Source organism: Microtus oregoni, unplaced genomic scaffold, assembly GCF_018167655.1.
Source record: "Microtus oregoni isolate MIOR12 unplaced genomic scaffold, Mior012 000001F_ref0000356, whole genome shotgun sequence".
NCBI classification, from domain to species: Eukaryota; Metazoa; Chordata; class Mammalia; order Rodentia; family Cricetidae; genus Microtus; species Microtus oregoni.
In genome coordinates, this window is record NW_024543060.1 from 19,631,990 (window position 1) to 19,654,086 (window position 22,097).

General features: G+C 36.9%; 1 long non-coding RNA gene across 1 annotated transcript in view; it reads left to right on the forward strand.

The window, feature by feature from the left end:
- Positions 1-21,454, forward strand: part of LOC121457161 — a 114,493-nt gene extending 93,039 nt beyond the window's left edge. The window contains exons 2-3 of the long non-coding RNA XR_005975682.1: positions 12,023-12,102; positions 21,411-21,454. This is a non-coding gene — a long non-coding RNA (uncharacterized LOC121457161). The remainder of the gene's footprint in view (positions 1-12,022; positions 12,103-21,410) is intronic.
- The last annotated feature ends 643 nt before the right edge of the window (positions 21,455-22,097 follow it).

Consider the following 22,097-nt stretch of genomic DNA (forward strand, 5'->3'; position numbering starts at 1 on the left):
CAGGGTCTCCTTGTGAATTTTGTACCAGTTTGATTGGGCTCTTCATTGTCATCCTATATAGAATTATAGTTTTTTTTCCTTGATAGCATTCCCTATTCCCTCTAACATATATGTGGATTGTAACACTTGCTTTCAGTCCCATGGTCCTTCTTTTCTCTTGTTGCTCTTTATGGAGTGCAGGAACTTATCCTTTTATTTTAATTCAGTTTGCCTACTTTCACTATCACCTTTAATCCTAAAAGAGAACAGTCATTGTTATGAAGTCCTTGAGCAAAGAAAACTGTCAGTTTTCAGTTCCCTTTACCTTTTAGATATTATAACCATCTTTTTACATGCGTAGAAACATAGAAGATAAACACATCATATTTGAAATTTTGATCTATTTTGAAATTTATCTTCTGTTGAAGAAAGAGGAAGAAAAGAAGTAAGACAAAATGGAGAGGGAGGGAATGTTTGGGAGATACATGGGGGAGATGGAGGAGGAGAATGGGGATTGATATGACCACTTATCACTGTATTAGTATATGAAAGTTTCAACAAAAAGTATAATATAATTTTTTGAACAAACAGACCATGCCACTTGATGTCTTTCTTTAGTTTGTGACATCTCCCTGACAGAAAATATTAAAACACGAATGCCTGGGCTTCACTCTTTCCTTCAATTTAAGTAGCCACCATGGTAACTTTATTGAGTTTCTTGTTGGTCTACAAGCTCTTTCATGAAGTAAATTAGCTGTTTTATTTGTCTTAAATTCTCTCTCTATTTAATCTGACAGCACATTCTGAAGTTGTATGAAATGTGGAGATTAGATAAGTACCCATGTGTCCATTACTGATAAATGGTCTCACTCATTTCTGGATCTCATTGGTTAACCTTTTGGGTTTTGGGACAAGTTTACAGTGAGAGAAAGAAAAGTTGCTGGTCCTCAGACAGCCTGCCTTAAGATCAAAGTCCTTCTTATTCCTTCAAGGCTGTGTCACACATAAAAAAAACAAAGGTCTCTTTATGAGACTATGAGATATTCTTGAAAGATCTGTCCCTCTACATACTCAGGAACAAGTCAAAACAAAGTCAAATTAAAAAGGTCAATAAAATTTAATGGGCTTGAGGGGTTGGCCATAGATCAGATTGTAAGCCGCTTCCCACGATACACTCAGGCAATTATGTGGCATATACCTCTGCCTGACACAGAGACTTATATTGATGAACAAAGGATGATTGTAGAACGGGGATAAAAGAATGAGATGTCAGGACCTCTCTCTCTTAGAAAAGCTAGCACGTGCTAACTTAGAGCCACTATGGTTTCATTTCGCTAAAGAACAAAAGAATACCAGGATTAGATATATAGACAAATTCTATAAAGACATACATGTGAACATTATATTATGCCTGAATTTGAGTAATAACTGCAGCAGTTTTGGTGTGAGGAAATTTCTTGGGCACTCTGACCCTTAAGAGTTAATAACACACGGCTTTGGGCATGGCAAACTGCCCAGACTAGCTTGGAGATTTTGTTTTCATCTAGTGTCCTTGTAAGCACAAAAGCTACCAGTCTGAGAAAAAAGGCTGTCATATGCCTCTAGATTCTTAAAAAATTGGGTTAATGAGTAACAATGATAACTCTGTTTATCCATGATGTTAAAACTTGAGGGAAAATGATGAGAAATGATAACTCTGTTCTGTCATAGTTTATTAATGATGAATAGAAGGTGAGAAAGAGTAAGTGAAACACATGTACAAAAACAAAATTGATATGGACGATGTTTTGGAACAACAGAGATGTATCCCTATTTACTAAGCTCTGTATATAAAGAAGCACTCTGGCTGTTAGTCAGTCAGGCTGGAAGATTCTCCTGACCATCACGGTCTGGCTCACTTCCTTCCTTTGCCAACTCCTTATGTCCTCTTCTGGGAGCTTCCCACTGCCAGGGATGGCTTCCGGCACACCATTATCTCAGAAGCACAAGTCATTGCATATCAAGGAAAACTAAAATTAATAGGTCACAGCATTTCTAGTTTGCTAATACCCAGGCATGTAGTTCTTGCTTGATTTAATTTTGTAAATGTCAAAGGTTTTGATCAATTTAGTAAGAGCCTTCCTATTTGTTGATAACATGGTAAAGCCTTTGTAAGTCAAGTCAAAAGGAAACCATGGAATATGCCCAGACAAATACACTACAGGCCCTTTCTCTCATTGGGATTTATTTTCTGTCTTCTGTGTAACAGCCTTGGAAGACAAGCCCTGCAATCACAGACTAGTGATTAGCTCTTTGCGTTGGGAGGCTGAGGAAAGTGCCCCTCATTCAGCCTTGCTTTCCCTAATTAAAAGGAGTTAATAACTCTTTTATTGAAACTAGATTAAATTCTTATTTGGGAAACTTAATTTAAAGTATGACCTGTCAGCTATGTGGCACTTCTATCCCAGTCTCATCTTTACACAAATCGAAGGAGAGTGAACTGAGTTTTAATATACTTGGAAAGAAAGGTGGAAACGGCAGAATTACAAAGTATGGGATCAAACAAAGGGGTAGGTCGCTTTCACATGGTTTGCAGAGAAATCACACAGGATGAACTTAGTGCAGATCGGTGGTACTTTACGGTGGCTCTGCTGTTCTAAAAATGTTGCTGTGGAGCCCCTAGGCCAATAACTTTTCATTCTAAAGTGCTGAACAGGCACCTCCTCCTGCACACCTGCTCTTAGCAGCACCCATCTGGCTTTAATCCTTCCCTCCAGACTCAATAAAGGGATGCTTGGTGCTCAGAGGATCTGGCCCTGATTCAAAACTCTTGTTCTTCCAGAATACTTTTAGCTCAGCTTCTAAAGGGATCATACAAACTGCAGCAATGGTGTCTCATAAACTCTCTGATAGCCTGCGTCTCCCTTGTAAAAACCAGTTCATATAGGGTAACATTTTCTGTGTTAAGAAGGTAGGTTGGGGCTCTTAGGCATTGGTCTCAGGCTGTCAGGAAGGGATGAGTAGGGATGACTGTGATCTTAGAGACCCTGAGACAAACCAGAAAAAAAATGTTGCCCCCAATTTTGTCTATATAGAATTCCCATAAAGAATATGAGCAAACTGCATCTTCATGTGAAGAAATAAAAGGGGTGAACAAAATCTGCCCAAGTCATTGTCTTACCTGCTTAGTAAAATAGAACAATCCTAAGAACTATTGCTTTTATTGTTTTGAAAGTTTAGTTCTCTGTGGATTTGATGCTAACCCACATTAAGAGTTTCACCTTTTCAGACTGTTCACAGAAATCATTTTTATTCTTATCTTTTTCAAAAATATAGTCATGTAATGTCTATGCCGTGCATGGGTGTGTGAGCAGGTGCGTGTGCACATGTGTACACGTGTGTGGAGAGGGAGGCTGGCAAGAAGGAATCTTCCTTTATCACTCTGTAATTTTTATTTTCAAAATGAGGTCTCTCACTGAATTCAGAGCTCGCTGATTCGTTGATCAGGAAGCCCCCCTGACTTTATCTGTCGTCACTCCCTACCTCTCGAACCCCTACGCTCATCCATGTGATCTTTTGATTTAGGAACTGGAGTTCTGAACTCAGCCTCATGCCCTCAAGGCAAGACCTTCACCGACTGAGATATTTCTCAGCCCCTGTTCACAGAAAGCATAATGAACGGATCTTACATTCTTATGAGCACATGTTCTGAAAATGATTAAAAGCTTTATTAAAGATATGAATAGATAAAGTAAAATTTTACCCTTATACACGTTCCCTTCTCAGAGTTATTCAGCATCGTTTTTATTGTCATGAGCCTAATGTCAAACAGTCTTTCTGGGAATTCCCCATTTTTAAAAATTTGTTATTATAAATACCTTACTCTATCACTTTTGCTTCTGTTGTTCTTTTGCTGAGAATGCCTTTTTCTTTCCCAATATTGAGTATTCCAAATGTTCCTAATTTTGTTTCCATATTTTTCTAATATATGTTAACATTAATTATCAATCAAGATTAATTACCTGGGTAGTTTTACTGTCCAATTAACTTGATTTTTTTATGTTTACAGTGAATAAACTTTCATCTATATTTGCTGACTTAAAAATCAGGATTTTTGTTGAGCCTACACATTATTTCATGAGATCATTTGTTATATTCAAACAAATGCCTGGATAATTTACTTAATGATGACACTGTTTTCTAACTTACGTGCTTCTTTGTCAAGCATTTGCTACTGCAGTAATCAAGCAAGTTGGCATGACTAATTATCCATGAAGCAAATCCTGCATGTAAAACTTAAACGTTTTTATTTTGTAAATTCCCCTGGTATATTTTTTTAAATATCTAAACATGTCCATTAGTGTTTTATTAAAAAATTTTAATAAATTAATTGTTGAGAAATTAGTTGTTGATGATAATTTTCTCCATCCTTCCATTATTGCTTTTGTTGCAACTAAGGCATCTCATAATTTATAATCGTTTTCTAATTTATACTCATAGCTCAATATTTGTTACTGTCAAACTGATCATGATTACGAGACCCAATAATGGTAATTTTCATTGCTTGCCTTCCTGTCCTTGATGCATGTTTTTCTTGGTGGCATTTGGTGGTCAGTGCTTGGAATTGTCGTAGGTGTCAGTAGATGGAGGTTTCATTCTATATTTAGGTCACTGGCAGATGAAATCCACTACTTCAAAGCAATTGATACTTCAAAAGGAGACTCAAAAATGACAACAAATAGATGAAAATTGTCCATTATTATTAATCAGGCAAAAGAAATCATGACGAGACATCATCCCATTTCTATAAGAGAAAGTCAGCCAGCTTTGATGATGTGTTCAGTAAAGGGAATTGTGTTGCTACCGAAGGAATGGAAATCAACGTAGCTATAGAATACACTGTGGTTGATGTTCATTTCTGGGTATGCATCTAAAATAACTTACATCAGTATGGCAAACATTTATCTACAATTTCATGTTGACCAAATCATCATTTACAATTCACAAAAAAATTAGAAACAATTTAGTTCATGGAATCCAATAAAGGAAATGTGACATAGGAGCAACAAAATGCATTCAGTTCTTAAGAAGGACTGAGGTGTTTATTGTCATTTTAAAGATGTTGGTGAATTTGGGGACACTATATTGAGTAAATATGCTAGGTACAGAAAATCCAATAGTAAACAATCTCTCTAAATCAAATTTAGAAATGATGAACTAATAAAAATGAAGAATAGGACCATGACTACCAGGTGGTGGAATGCGGGAGACTTGGAAAAAGAAATGAGGGTAAAAGCAAAGTTTTAGACATTAGAAATGTTTCATGATTTTGCATTTTTAAATAAAATGTGATGATTATAACAAACAATAATGCTTTGTATATTTCAAATTATAAATGAATATATTTAAGATTATCTTTTTATTGAAAGTAAATCTTTTACTACATAAATGAATGTCAGGTTATAGATTTGTTCTATACCATGGGTTAATAATTTCTACATTATAAAATAAATTGGATCACATAAATCTGCACAATTATTGTTTGTCAATAGTTAAAAAATTAAGAATAAATCAATGAGAATTTGAAGTCTGGCTTATGGAATATAAATGACCTGAGAAAAATGGTCATTAAGCTCACAGAAAACCCTCCACAAAACATCATAATCATAATCTTAATCAAAGCACTTTTTGTAAGAAGAATGCAAAAAATAATTTCCATATAGTGTACCTATATATTCAGCTTATATTATAATTCCATTTATAGCAGAATCATGGCATTATAAAAATAATTTGCAACAATGTGCAATGGTTGGTTACATATTTAGGATGGCTTACTTTCTGTGGGTCATTCAGACCCCAAGCCTCCTTTGACCTGGGCTGAGTCAGCCAAGTCTCTCGTGACTACCATTGACCTTCTTCTGGCCACGTTAGCTGTTGAATTAATAAAGAGAGCGAGAGCAGCACAGAACAGTAAGGGAAACACAGCAATTGATAAATCTTCAGCCGTGTAGCACTGTTTCTATCCTAAAATGAATCTCTCAACCTCTGCTGTGCCGTCAGTAGCACCTGGACCTTGACCTGACTTTTCAGTGAGTAGTGATGGATTTGCACTGCTCCGTCAAACTCTCTTGCAGTTTCCTCTGTAACTGACAGCACATGCTTCACAGCTACTGATTTGGGTTAGGGGTGAAGCCCATGGCCTTGGAGCACGGCCAAAGTAAATGGTCCACTCAGGACTACGCAGCAGGCCTCATTATCGCTCTGTTTTTGATAAACTGAGCTGCCAAGACACCGAAGCACTGATGTCTACTGAAGTGCTGCCGAGGCTCTTTGATTTACTTTTTCATGGCATTTGAGAGTTTTGAGTAAGTGGAGTAGACTCCTTTAATTCTGTTACCTTATTTTTTTTTCTCCACTCGGGGCTGTCTTTTACTTTATGTTGCACCTTTGAATCACACAGAACTTTTCAAATTTAATACAGACTGATTCAGATGGGATCAGTGGAGAGTTCTATTTAGCTATAGAACTGTGCTGGTTCCAGAGGCAGAGCGTAGCTCTGAGCTTGATTCTTGATTGTCATGGCTTCCATTTGAGATATATGTGGGGTTGTCAGAGGTAAGCAGTTACATTTAAGTAAGTGAGACTTACTGTAGGACAGTAATGGAATCTAGCCTGCTGCTTTTCCTAGAAACCCAGTTTGGGGTGGGGTGGGGCAGTGTTTGCAAGGCACATAAGAAGAAATTGATAAATTCATCAACAAGGCAAATTTTCTGTAGGGACAAGTCATAGTTCAATGGAGTCTTCCAATCAGAACCCCTTTATCTGTAAGGAATCAGTATGCATGAATTTGCAATTTGTCAGGACAAAACAAATCAAATAAGAAACAGCCGTGGAAATAGTCACGGAAACAGAACCTGTCATCCTCTGGTACTCAGCTCTTTGCTTGCGGAGTATCTGCTAAGTTTGCCAGAGTGTCATGGCACGAGACAGTGTCAAAGGCTGCCATTAAAATTTGTTTCATACCTTTATTCTGGAACTTTGGATAGTCACTTGCCTGTAATGTTCTTTAATGCAACACTAACAAATCTAAACCAGCTATGATTTTTGGATAATTTTAATTAATCAGTTAATATGCCATTTGTTACATTTGGGATAACAGGTTTTTAGGAATATTTTTATTATATCTGGAATGTTTATATTGTCATGACACTGGAGCTGAGTAATATGGTCTGGTCCCAAGGCTTGCGTTTTAGAGTAAAGGCAGGAAAGTAAATGCGGGCTATCTGTGGTTGTGTTGTTTATCTTGAGAAAAAATTATGCAATTCTGCCTGGCTTCCAACTTACTCTCTATAACTCAGGCTGGTATCAAACTCATGGTCTTCCAGCCTCTGCCTGTCAAGGGCTTCAGTTACAAGTATGTGTCACTACAGCCAACCTTTCTTTATTTCTTTTTTTTAATTAAAAGTTTTGATACAATATATCTAAATTGTACTTTTCTCTTCACTAACTTCTCCAAGATCCTCCCCACTGCCATACTCCCCCAGCTCCAGGACATTAATTTCCTTCAGTCTATAGGAAATAAACAGGAAAATACACACATACACACACACATACACAAACACACAAACACACACAAGAAAGACAGCCAATTCATAAAAATACAAAATCAGAAACCATAATATACAAATAAAAGGCCAATAACACATACACAAAAATGATTTAAGTAATGGGAAGTAGTGGCACATCCTTTAATCATAGGGCTAGGGAGATGAAGACTGATGGGTTTCTGAGAGTTTGAGGCCAGCCTAGTCTACAGAAGTAGTTCCAGAACAGCCAATTCTACACAGAGAAACCTTATCTCAAAACAAAAATAAACAAACAAACAAAACCCCACAAAGAAACCATAAATACATAAATAAATATTCAAATATTTAAAAGGCTCAGGTAAAGTAACAGGGGATAAAAGTTTACAAAAATATTATTGGCCATCTACTATTGGACAATTGGACATAGTCTTAAGGGCACTAGTACACCCATTAAGATACCGTTGGCAAAACTAACTTTTAAAGTACAAGACAGTATAAAAAGTCAGGTGGAGTTATCTCTGTACTCTGTGAAACAGGCAATAGTAACAATATATCTAATATGTGTGAGAAATATCTGTTTGTAAGAACCCAGTTGACTGTAGTGTTATATCCCGTGGCGGAATAAATTATAAAACAAATTCATTGAAGGGGAAAGAAAGTGAAAACAATGCCTGCAGTTTACTTAAAATAGTAAAACACGCAAGGTATTGTGTATTTAATATAACAATACCAAAACCCTTGGTTATAGAAGGTACTTAATCTTTTATATTATAGAGTGTTATTTAATTCCAAAGAGAGTACTTATTAATGGAACATGTAATCTGATTTGCATTGTAGGAGCACTGTTCTGTATGCTATGGAGACTGCAGCCATTTGACAAACACCGCCTAGCAGATAATAATCACTAAGTATCGGTTTAATGTAGAGATAGAAAACTAAGGCAAGGGAAGAAGAAATACAGGGTGTATATGAGTAAAGTCTTGCTTCACTAAATTCTTGATCCAAGTAGTACCTAGCATGCAGTCATTGTTCAGTATGCTTTTCTTTGCTTGATTTTTTTGTAATATGAAGTATTATTGCCCTTTAATCTTCCCCCATGTAAGGTATACTCGCCCCAGTATCATTTACAGTCATGTTCCCGGTGACCTGCAGCTTCCTTGCTGTCATATATTATTTTCTTCCATGGCTAGTTCACTTCTCACTTCATTTCTCTGATTCAATTCTGTTCCCTACATATTTCATCTATTTTATTATGGAAGAAAAAATGTTTTATATGTTATCTTTCACGTTTCAACACAGTATGACTTCTAAAGTTCTCTTTCAGTTTTGGCCCACTCTAGTTTTAACCTTTTGTATTTTTTTGTATTCCATCTTTGAAATTTTACTGAAATATTTACTAGTCAGTACTTACTGAAACAATTTACTACAATTCAAAACTTTGTGTATACATATTCACGGTCTTTGTCATCCTGATATATTTTGTTGATTTCTTCACTGAAGCCAATATTCCAGACATCTTTTCCATTGATAAAATAAGTCTTTAGCTGTGTATGTGATCTTTAAGTAAGTGTTCACTGCTTCCGGATCAAGAGTTAGAATCACTGTTAGGTTACTTCTAAAATAAAAACTTTTGATATGACCTCTTATTGGGGCTTCCTGGGGACCCTTAAAATTTAGCTATAGTTTTTTTTCTGGAGTGTATAGCAAAGTGGGGGACTCACCTGAACTTTTTGATCTTCTGGCTCAAGTGACACATAATCATTTCTTGCAGTCCAGAACTGATCAAATATGGAAGGAGATTGCAAAGGGGCACTTGCATCAAGAGAAAGCAATATTTAGAGTACTTTTCCAAAGCTAAAACAAGTTCAAATATTGTGCTGCATCTGTTAATTTAATTTTCTGGGAGGTACCATGAACTCAGAAAGCATGTGGTGTTTCTCTCTGAACTCTTTTTATCATGTCAAGATTACCATCTTTTACTGCTCTTCAATAGTTCAACTTGTGGCAACTATCCATCACCTATCCAGGCTCTTAGGTCAGAAATGCAGTGTGTATATTGTCTTTCATTGCACTCTTTGGCTACACTGACATACATAAAATTTGTTAACATTTTATGAATTAATTTAATTTAATTACCAAATTTAAATCTTTAGTTTCCCTTGTTAAGAATATCATCATCTCCTCTACAATATTGGTATCTTTACTCTTTTATCTTGTCCTTTTGTATCCTTCCTCCATTTTTCTGCTTCCTTCTTTATCCTGCTCCTCACCCCTTCTTTTCCTCCTCATTTTCCTTCTTCTACCTTCTCTCTTCTACATTTTAATAACAGTAACAACCATGAAACTGAAAAAAAAACATTTTATTTCATTTCACAAATAAAGGATCAAATTTGTGTCTCTATACCAAATCGAAAGCATGGTAATTTAAATAATTGAATAGGGAATAAAATGAAATTGACACAAGTTGGAACAAGATTTCCAATGGTTTTGAAAGACTTCCACCATATTAACTAGTCCAGTATTGATTCTTATGTTAGATCAGATCCTCAAGAATTCTTTTCTCTCATTTAGTATCCATTCCTCCTAGTCTTCCTTTATCAAACTTATGCTTATTAAATCCAAGCATTCTAGTGGATATAGCAATATTTTGTTTGTAATCTAACAAATAAAACTTGCCTGGAGATGACAGTGCAGAGCTAAGAGACTGCAACCCTTGGAGGCCAGTCAGCAGTGGCATACACCTTTAATCCCGATACTCGGAAGACAGAGGCAAATGGATCTCTGTGAGTTCAAGGGCCCCCTTGGGTACATGAGATTGATTCTGTCTAAAAAAGAAACAGAGCTAACACAAAGATGATCCTACCATTTGGGATCACATGCCTTTAATCCAGCACTAGAAAGGTGGAGACAAGTAATATGACTGGGTGGAGAGAGGAATGCGTGATTCCCCTCTGTATTCTGTGAATTTGTTTTATTACCATTGGTTAATAAAGAAGCTTCCTTGGCCTATGGCAGGGCAGAATAAAGACAAGCAGTAAATCCAAACAAAGATATATAGAGTACGCAGAGTTGTGGAGAGTCTAAGTAGCTGCTGAAAGAGAAAGACTCTGGAATCTTACTGGTAGGCCACAACCTTCCATGGTAATACATAGACTAATATAAATGGGTTAATTGAATATATAAGAGTAGTGTGAGAGGTCCTTCTGTCTATATATTGATTTTATTGGTTAATGAATAAAGAAAACTGGCTTGGCCTATAGCATGAGAGAAGGAAGATGGAGTTAGAGAGATGCCATAAAACTGCTGCTGGAGATAGATGTGCTGAAACTTTGCTGGTAGGCCAAGACCTTGTGTTGATGCACAGATTAATGGAGATAATATTAAATTAAGATTTAAGAGTTAGCCAATATGAAGCTAGAGCTAATGGGCCAAGCAGTCATTTAATTAATACAATTTCTGTGGGATTATTCGGGTCTGGGCATCTAGAAAACCAACATGCAACCTCCATTTACAGGAATATAAGGCAGGAGGAGACAGATACAGACTGAGGATTCAGTCTGAGCATTCAGTCTCAGAATACACAGGGACAGTATCATTTCTTCGGTCTGACCATTGGTAGAGGTAAGAAGTTTCTAGTGGTTGATTGATCTGCTTCTCTGATCTTTCAGTATTAACCCCTATATCTAACTCTGTTTTTTTTAAATAAGACTAATTATAATTCATTCTATATCTGGTGCCTAATGTGGGGCTCAAACACACAACCATGAGGTTAAGAATCTCACGCTCTACTCTGAAAAGGAAAAAGGAAAAATATGCATGATAAGATAAAAAAGATAGATTATTGAATCCACTTTTAAAAATTAACTTCTAGTTTAAATATTTTACATCAGGTGTAAACATGGAGTTTACTTTCTTTGTGGCAAAAGTAAGCCACTGGGTAAGAAAATGCCCTTGCATTGACTGCTGACAGTATACTGTCCTAATTATACAGGTAGGACATAAAAGAGAATGACTGTCAAATCTCATCAAGACAAGGCAGGATGGTCCTTCAAAAATCCTGCTTTATAAAAAAGTCTGTCAAATATTCTAGGCCTTTAGGATGAAGATGGATGCTGAACATTGCAGAGGAATCTTGGGTGACTGTCCAGATGGCCAGCTAGTTTTTATTATGAAGAGCAATTAGAATTTGTTACAAGTGGCCATATAATTTCTTTCAAAATGAAGATGTCACACTCCCTTTCAATTCCTATTGAATAGCTGGCTTTGTCCTGCACTCACGGACATGTAGTAGATTGTAACAACTACTTTATCTGACTTCAGTGAGTTGCTTTAACAAATCTCAGGTATTCTTCCACAGCTTGACTCTTGGCACTGCTTATGACATTACTTGGCACTCTTCACACGACAAGTCCTGCTTCCTGTGAGGACATCTATTTGTCTGGGTCAATATTATTCTTACTTTCTCTGTGCCTTTTCAGCCCTCCTCATAGGTAACTGTGAAGATTGAAGACCACCTCATCTTAGATCAGACAATCATCAGTTTCACCACCCCTCAGAGGTGAGAGACATCAATATACAGATGATTTTTCATGATTAATAAATGGGGATAAATAATACATTGATCTCTGTCATTGTGCAAAGAGTGTGTTTAATAAAAACTTCATGTCTCTATTGCTGTGATGAAACACCATCACCCAAAGCAACTTTTGGAAGCAAGGGCTTAACTTATAACTCTCAGGTAATACTCCATCACTGAGGGAAATCATAGCAGGAACTCTAGGCAGGAACCTGGATGCAGGAGTGAAGTGGAGGCTATAGGGAATTACTGCTTACTGGCCAGCTTTCTGTGACTTGCTCAGACTGCTTTATCTTTCATTTCTTTCCTCTATATTTGACAATTATTTGTTTCTTATTTAATATTTTCCCCCTACCCTTCCCTCTCTCCAAACCCATATATATATTTTTTATTGATATTTATTGAGCTCTACATTTTTCTCTGCTCACCTCCTTGCCTCTCCCCTCCCCTTCAGCTCTCTTCCATGGTCCGCATGCTCCCAGTTTACTCAGGAGATCTTGTCTTTTTCTACTTCCCATGTAGATTAGATCTATGTATGTCTCTCTTAGGGTCTTCATTATTGTCTGGCTTCTGTAGGACCATGACTTTTGGGTTTGTTTTCTTTGTCTGATACATTTTCTTAATAAATGTTCCTTTTCCAAAATATTTTTTCTACTTAATAGTTTATTTATAGTCAATAAAGATAACGAGGAAATTGATAGCATCATGTATTAGATCTAGAAAGGAAACAAGTGACAAGATATTGGTTTGAGAATACTTACAAGGATATTTGAGAAGCTTTTGGATTTCTGGTATTTGGGACAGGGTTCCTGGCACTTGAAATATATTTAAAGGTCATTAGGTTTTTAGCTTATTTGCATGAATGATGAAGCAAATTATGTCTTTATAAAGTCCTGAGTATTAAACCTGGGAAATAACTTTGTGGAAATCAGAAAATAATCGAGAACCGAACATGTAAGGAGCCAGGGAAATATGAAAAAAGCAGAGGTTATTTTTGTCATAGGATCCTTCAGTATGATCGGGTCTACTGTAAGAGTTTTTACCTGCCATTTCCTCATGCATTACAATGGCTTTTCTCGGCATGGACTTTTAATAATTTGTCACGCATTCTGCAGCCTATATTTTTGCTGGGCTTCTCCTTCCCTGTGTTAATCTCTACTTGTTAAGATCAGTTTATATCTTTGTATATATGTTTTATATCTACAATTGAAGGCTACATTTTAGCTTTTATCTTGCTTCCTCCCTTACATAATGATTTATGATCTTAATCCTTTACCTGGTTTGAAGTTCTTGACAACCCCAATAATATCTTTATTGTTATACATCTGTTGGTGGTAGTCCCCGGTCAGTAAAAATGAAAAACCATAATGCTTTATTCATGGCAGGATCAGCTATTCTTCCTAAACTAACATTTATGTGTCACTTTTCTATTTTCCCAGCCTGACTCCTAGCAGGACAAATCTTTGAAATGTTACTGTATTATGCTCTTCCCAGGAACAGTTAGAGTTACAAAAAGAAATAAAAGGCCTTTTTTTTATGTTGTTTGACAGTATTATCAGAGAGGTGATATTTTGTTTTCTTATATACATTTAGTTGCTAAAAGGTTTTGACAAGAGACGGAAAAATGTGCCTTGCTCCTTTTAAGCCTTACCTGATACCAAAGTTTATCATCGAGTCTTTTATTGCAGACCTGAAACATATGCTAAAATAATAATGAAACAGCATTTTTGAACAAACTCAAATTTTACTTTGTGCATAATCAAAGTTTGGAATTATTATGCTAATTTAGAATGAACTATTTATGCTCTGCATATTGAAATATTTTGAAGAGCTTTACTGGTTTCTTTTTATTTTACTTGCTAGGGGTCAAACCTGCTCCACTTCTACCATCTGTAGACTGAAACATAAGACAATAATTAATTCTTACTTGGTTGTTGTTTTTATTGTGTATGCATTTGTGACAGAGATGGGCACTAAGGGAATGGGAGCTGGATGAGTTAATTAGACTTTATCAGTAAACTGCCCTGTAAGGAAATACAGAAGAAACTAGTATACACACTTTTTTCTTTCCTGTCCTGGCGTATTTCCTAGTATCTGGCTGTGCTACCTACCTGTTATTTTTGATAGTTTGGCTCAATATAGCCTGTCTTTGACTGATTCTTCCCATTGTTTCTTTCTGCTGTTAGCATTCTGGTCAGGTGAGATAATCTGAGCTGTGTCTTCCTATTGCTTCATCCACTTTTGCTCCAAATGTGTGAAGTCCACCATGAGGTGAACCAGCCCATGTTTAAATTTTAGACTGTTTTTCATTTAAACAGCCATTCCAGTCTGTTTTATAACCTTTCCTCTCTCCAGTTGAAACTTCTCCAACATCACACAATTAGTGGTGTTTCTTTTTCTTGCGATTTTAATTTCAGAAGCCCAAAAGTAATTTTCCAAGTATTTGTATCCAATGCCATCATTAGACACGAGTGCATAAGTAATGCCCTTCAAGCCACAAAAACATATTGGCATGAATATGATTTCTGTTTCAGAAATCGAAAGCTATGTGAATGCCTCAGCTCAGAGGCTCAGTCCCCGTCATTCCTTTCTTACACACATTCTCGCATGCATCTTGGCACCATCTCTGTGTGCTCGCAACTGTGAAATCCCAGTTGTCACTCTCCTCATGAGTAGATTAGGTTTGGTACTTGGCAGGCAGTGCTTGAGTGTTTTAAAGTTCACTGTGACATATCTTGATGCATTTTAATTATACCCTTCATATATAAGGAAGAATTGTTTCATTTTTTATGAGAAATAGTATATTGTCTGACCTTAGGTCAGATACAATAGAATGAAAATCAGCCATCAGAGTACTGGTAAACAATATTTTATGGATCTAGAGAAAATATTTTATTTTACGAGTAAGAGGTAAGTGAGTGAAATGTGCTCTAAGTAGTTCACTAACTCAGTTAGGTATGAGGTTCACTATTTAATGTTCCAAGCTTTATCTGTGGTCTTAACTAACAAAAATAGTTTGAGATGCCATATGTTTATATGATCCAGTTGAAGCATAGCGAACATCACAGGCAGAGGTGACCCTGAGCTGGATGGAAATGGAGAATCGGGGCTTCTTTCTTCCTTCCGCTGTAATGAAATCCACAGGATAGCATTCCTCATGCCAATAACATAACCTTGCTTCCTTCCTAAGACCTTGGAAAGCATTGAAGACTCGGCCCAAGGGAATTTGGTTAAAAGCAGAAAGAAAATCTTTCTTTTGTTTTCTTTTCCTCTTCTATTTTTGAGATCCCTTTGGTCATGTTTTGTTTCACCCTATTCATTTTCTGCTTCTGCCATCTTTTTGATGCTTCCGTGGAACTGCAGGGATTCAGTACAATGGACTAAGTGGCCTGAAAATCCCTGCGGTCAATTGTGCCATTTTATTAATTCAAGTCTGGAGAAGGAGAAAATAGTTCTAATCTTATTTCTATACAGACTTGGTGGTGCTGGTCTGTTTCAAACATTTAATGGTTAGAAAAAAGCACATTTGATAAATGCCCAGGTGTCAAAGAGCTCAAATAAGAGACATTGGTTCAGAGACATTTGTAGAAAATAACGGGTTTTACCCTAGCCTTTGACAAGCGCTCCTGCTTTAGCATTGGTATTAGTGGGACTGACATTCCAAAAAATAGATTAATAATGACACAACTTGAGGGCTTTCAAAAATGTTTTCTGAATTAGTAGAACTTAACATATAATATAAACAAACACAAGCATGCTTGATTCTATACAACTTAGTGTTTCTGAGGGGAGTGATGCCGGGCAAGTGTGCAGTGAAGTACAAGGTCGTTTCTTCTTCAATTAAAACATTCTCTCTCACACGCATTTGTCTACAGGTAGGGAGAATTTAGGTAGAAAGATTATTCAAGGATGAGCATCATATTATTTGTACACTATCTCTTTGGTTTATATGTTTGCAAGTGTGGTGCATGCATGTGTGTGCATGTGCGTATGGATCAGTGTACTCTGGCCAGGAGACCAGAGGTTAACTTCCAATATTCTCCTTTATATTCTCCTCCATATTTTTTTAGGGTGGCCTCTCATTGTACCTGAAACACACCAGTTTGCTAGAGTCCCTGATAAGTGAGATCTAAAGATCTACCTATCTGTGCTCCCCTCCTCCAGTTCTGGGGTTACAAAGATTTGTTGCCTTGTCTGGCTTGCATGTGGAAGGTGGGGATACAAACTCAGTACTCATGCTTGTTTAGCAAGTATGTTACTCACTGAGCCATCTCTCTGGATCCACGATACTTTAATAAACTTTGTTATTCAGTCTTCATTATTCTTTGGAAATCTTCCCCACAAAGGTTTAGTGCCCTTGCTGTTCAGGCACTATCTTTCCTTTCTTGGACTCCATGGTTGATTCCACATCCATGCAAGTTATTTCCTAAGCAGTCTGTGATGAGATTGTGATTAGACGTCACTAACACCAGCATGAAACAGCACGGTTGTTTTCTGTGCTTTGAAAGTACAACCCTGGCTTTCAAGCCTACTTCCCCTGACTCAACATTTTCCAGTACAGACTGTGGTTCCCAGATAGGAGAAGAGATGTATAATGGAGGCTGGGAAAAGATCCTCAGCTGGACATTTTTAGTTCTGTTTTTGCAGTTAGTGATTTTGGTGAGATAGGAGCAAGAGAAGGTATTTAAGAAACTTGGACTGGGCAAAGTGGGCTATGGGCTAGGGCTATGTATCTGAAATTTGCTGGATCTCTCAGCTGTTGCTCAAAGGGATTCACAAATTACTAAAAATTACTCCAAGAATAAAAACTTCTCAGAGTGAGTATTCTAAAAAAAATAGCAATTTCATAAAACTGAAGTGTGAATTAATTGGAAGTCGCACCAGATTTTTGGACATAGTTGTTATTAATTAAAAATTTTATTGGTTACTTTTCCCTACATTAATGGAAACTGGAAGAGGAATTTTCACATTGTCAGGAATTAAAGGTGGTCATTACTGCAACCATACTTGCAGATGATAAGACCCATTTATTTATTCACTCGGGAAATATTTATTGAGCCCTCACCATGTGTCAGGCTCCTTACCAGACTCCAAGGAACCAAAGGCGCTCTTTATTGCCTCTGAATTGTCTTGAAGCCTTGTTATATATTGAAGTCAGTTGCTAGTGAAGACAAGAATGTTAAATATAAAGGAAAGTTTAGGTGATATCCAGAAATAGCATTGCCACAGTCGGCAAAATCTACTGACGTGGAATTCTCATTTAAGTACATGAATATTGGGAATCTGGGGCATACATAAATAAAGAACTCACCTGCTATATTTCAGAATCTGCCTTCTGAACTATTTAATTAACAACCTATGAAAAATATACTCTTGAGACCTAAGTGGATAATAGATGTCACCTTTGTTCTATAAAAAATTCTCCGCTACCAGGAAAACTTAATTTTAAAATGAGCAGTCAGCACTTGTGTAAGCTGTCTCCTGAAAAGTCCCTTCTACCCCATTTTGACACGAATAATGAAGAAGGACAACATTTACCCTCAGTGCTATGGTGGGGAACTTTATTTATCATTAGATTTCTAAGGTGTAGTGCTGTCTCCTGAGATGTAGATTGGCAGGGCAGATGGTCTTTATTGTTCCTAAAGGTCTCTTTAGTAAATGACACACTAATTCTTTACCTACCCTCCCCATGAAATTATGTTTGGTGACATATCTTTATGGTCACTCAATGGGCATAAATTAGCATTAATTAGGGCTATTGTAAGGTAATTCCCTAACCAAAAAAGTGGCTTGCAGATGGGGGAGCAGCTAAGCTCCTAAGGAAGTTCTCAAAATCACCTCTACTTCATCTTGTGGCAAAGAGCTTATGTTTTTGTCTCTGTAAGTGAGGTTTGCAGGGAGTAAAATGGATGAATTTTATTACTACTGTTTTCAAATACTCAGCCCCTAAACCTAGACACATACATCTTTAGTAAAGAACACAGGCTCTTTGGATTAATTAATTCATCAGTGAATCAATAGGAGCCATGCCTTCTAGGCTTATGTTCCAGAGGCCAGTATCTCAGGATTCTTATCCTGAGTATAATGGCTTCAATAAGCCATTAGGTGGAAACCACAATGAGACATTCAGAAAGGCTTTTGCAATTAGATGAGAGGCTAGCTGTCATCCTTAGCTAACTCCTTCCTCCCAATATCACTGGGATCAATTTAAATTACTGCTCTCACAAGGGCCTCTGAATTCTTTTTGTCTTTCTGCATTTGTGTGGACTTATGAAATGAAAATGAACTGACCTTGCAGATGCTCATCCATGCATCGGTACCTGCAAATGGGAAATGATATTAAGTCAGAACTTTATATTCCACACACACGAGCCCTGCGGTGGGACGAGGAACCCATTTAGGTGGAGAAGATATAGAAGGCAAAATCTGTGTTTTAGCACCCACCCTGCTTCCCTAAGACACTGTTTCCTTAAAAATGAAGTGCCATAGTAGCCAGTCACCCCACTTCTGCATAAAGCATGGCATTCTATGCTGCATTCATTAATTTTGTTAACTGAACCTCTCGAGTGCCTGGTGCTGTTTGGGGTGCCCTCCTCAGAGCAGTTGCACATGGAAGAGAGCTGCCGTGTGTCTTAACAGTGAAGCTCCTCTCCCTGTCGTCTGTTGCTGTACCAGTGCTCAACATGTCTGCCTTCCTCAAGAAGGTTAGTGCTCAGTACATTTGAAAGGCTTTTCTTGAAAATACTCTCCTTCAAAGCCACAGAGACTGTCAGTATTGAGTGAGTGGACCGTAGAAATGAGTGAAATGATAATGTATGGATCACAGAGGATGTATAAATTGTTTGCTTCAAATTCACTCTACGGTTTCCTCCCTCCATCTCAGCATAGTGTATTTATTTATTTATTTTTTACTCCAGTGAGTAAGGGAGGGATTAAATACTTTTTTCTTGTTTTACTCTTTCCGTGTTTGAAACGAAGTAAATGCTTTTTATGAAACAGTGGATTTGAAATATTTGTGTGTTCTTTAGAAGTCCAACACTTTGTTAAAGAAAAAAACGTTTTCATTTTCAAGAATCTTATGTAAAAGTTAAAATCTGATTTCAAGGTGTGTTCCTCACATCGAAGTTCTTCTACAATGAAAGGACTCATGTGCTTTTAAATGCTTCATTCTGTTCCGTTTTCCAATGATCTGGTTTGTGACTCTTTGATATGTTTTTCATCACTGGTAACCTTTACGAGTTTGGAAACGCGCGTTGATGCCAAGTTCTTACCTCGTCAACAAGAGACAGCAGCACAAGTTTCGGCTGACGAATATTTCATATTAAAATTCACAATATTTAATGTTTCTTTAGGAAAGGAATTGGCACAACATCTCTCTGGTGCATCTGCTGGGTACGACTGTCAGTTATTCTAATAGGGCTTCTAATGAATGGCACGGGGAAGCCTTGACTTTCAAATCCCTCATGCAGAGTGTCACTCACTTGCTTTCTGCCTGTTCAAATGAGCCTCCTTCCAAAAGCACCTTTAAGGTACGCGTGCCTGACTTTTCATCAGAAGCTCTCCCCATCCTCCTTTTATCTTGCAGAAAGTACCCAAGTCGTGAAAATGTGAGAAGACAAAAATGACCAATTTTAAATAATGATGAAACATTTTAGCAGTATACTCAGAATGTGTGGACATCTATCTGTTCAGAGAAGGATTGTGTTTGTCATCTGCTCTCCACCCTGTCTTTCTCAATACTCTATAAATGTCTGTCAGCTGTTGGTTCTTGTGTTAATTCTTTTGTTCAATGCACAATCGGCACTGAAATCTAGTATGGAAGTCAGCAGGGGCCAGTGGCACGTTTTGCCAGGCTAGGCATTACTATAGTTGGCAAGGTTTATGGTTCTTTTGCATTAATTGAGTAACTTTGAGCATTTCTCATTTCAAATCATTAAGAAATATGCTTATTGCCTTGAAATTGCCTTATTTTTAAGAATCTTTCATCACATTATGCATTAAAACACCTTAAGATTGTTTTTAAAAAATATTTTATATGATCTCTGTGTGTTTTAGACAAACCATTTCAAAATTCAGGATGTCTCCTCCCTTTTTTCGTTTTTAAGAAAATTACCTCGGTGCTTATTATTTGCCCTGTGCCAGAACAGCACAGTCTCGCCTCTCTATTGTGCCAGAAATATTTATTTCAAAAGCTTGGATGTTGGATTTTCAACATTCTTAATAGTTTTGCTTTATCTCTGTCTTTCTTGTGGGTGAGTTAAAAGTGGTGAATCCAACTGTGACGTAAAAATAAAACAGTCTCCCTAGTAACAGAGGAAACAGCCATTCCCTGCAAATGTACGTCTCTTCCTACTGCCCCAAAGACGCACACATCTGGGAGCCCAAGAAGTCTGCTTTAAGTCTCTAATCTATTTAATTTGTTTGCTCTCTAGGCAGTGAAAGTGTCAGCCTCATTACCTTTTTATTGTCTATTCTCCACAAGTGCTGGATGATAAGCAAGAAAATAAAATGGAACAATCTATTCTATGATTATTAAAATTAGTGTGTTTAACCTTTCAATCTAATTTAGTTCATATTTCTGATATATCTCACTTTAGGTTAGATCCACAAGCCAAACTCCCATAGCAAACTGTCTGTTACTTGCAGACCCTAATAAAGCATTGAAAAGGAAGGTTTCAGACCAATTTGCGGCCCAAGAGATTTAAACACAATCTATAACATTGTTTCTGCCTTTGTCTAAACCTCATGAGGTTTGGCTTTTACTAATGTTTATTCATTTTCCTTGGTAGCAGACAAGGAAATACTCTCTCAGGAAGCACCAAGTATGTTTTCAGAGTATATTAAGACAGAAGCTTTTGATTGACAGGTATTCTAGAGCACACAGGAGAACAAGAGAAGAGAGAGAGAAACAAAAGGAATTTGGCTGTTTTTGCTAAGATTTCACGGCTTAAAGCTTATGAAAGAATGACAAACAGATACACCCAAACAGACAGAAAGAGAAAGAGAGAGATAAAAGAAAAAATGTAAACAGTAAAGAATAGTCAGGCAGATGGAGATTGTCGTTTATGGTAAGTTCAAAATTCTTTTTCCGTCTCAAAGATATTCCCTAGAAATGAACATAAAACTCTCATATTAAATGAGATAAGGTAACTTAATTATATAAATCAACAGAAGATTGATCCTGTCTTGTATTTTTAATAATATGCTAATTTCAGGTAAGGAAATTAGACTTTAATGGTAAGATTTTCTTTGAGTGTGTTGAAAATCATAAAACCAACTTTGTTTTACAGTGACAGCTCTGGAATTCATATTCATTTTGTCAGATGAAAATCCTGCCCTCATTTTGGTAAGTGCTCTAATGATTAGGTATTGGCTTTATAGTTTTGTTAAGTCCACCTTTTAAAATGATGTCTAAAATAAATCCCAGAGGTCCATCTGCTTGTTCACAGGAATGGAGAATGTGACGACAATAGCTTAAGTGTGGGAGCCAATGACTTCTCTCTTCAGAACCAGTAAGGAGCAAACTTCCACAGTGCAGTCAGATCGGCATTCAGGAAAGGGGGTCACGGAGCAGGTGGCTTTTGTTATATAAGAGATCCTTGGAACTTTGAAGAAGTTTTACAGGGTACAGAGTTCCCCTCATTCCCATTTCTTAAAAAAATGTAATTTTATTTCTACTTACTCTTCTTTACCTCAAGAATCTTCAAGAACAGATCAAATTACTCTCAGCTAGAAGAACATCTTGACTTCTCTAATAACAAGAAGTTTTCTTTCTCTTTCTGTAAATTTTGACAGAATGTGAAGGGGGAATATAAACAAACCTGGATGACAATGGGCAAATTTTTCAGGAGATTATATAGAATAGAAAAAAAAAGAGCGGGGAGGATTTTGTTCTACTAAGTTATTTCCAACTCACCATACTGATTGTTATAAATATGAGTATGCTGTTTTGAGACTAAACAGGGCTAAGCCCTAAG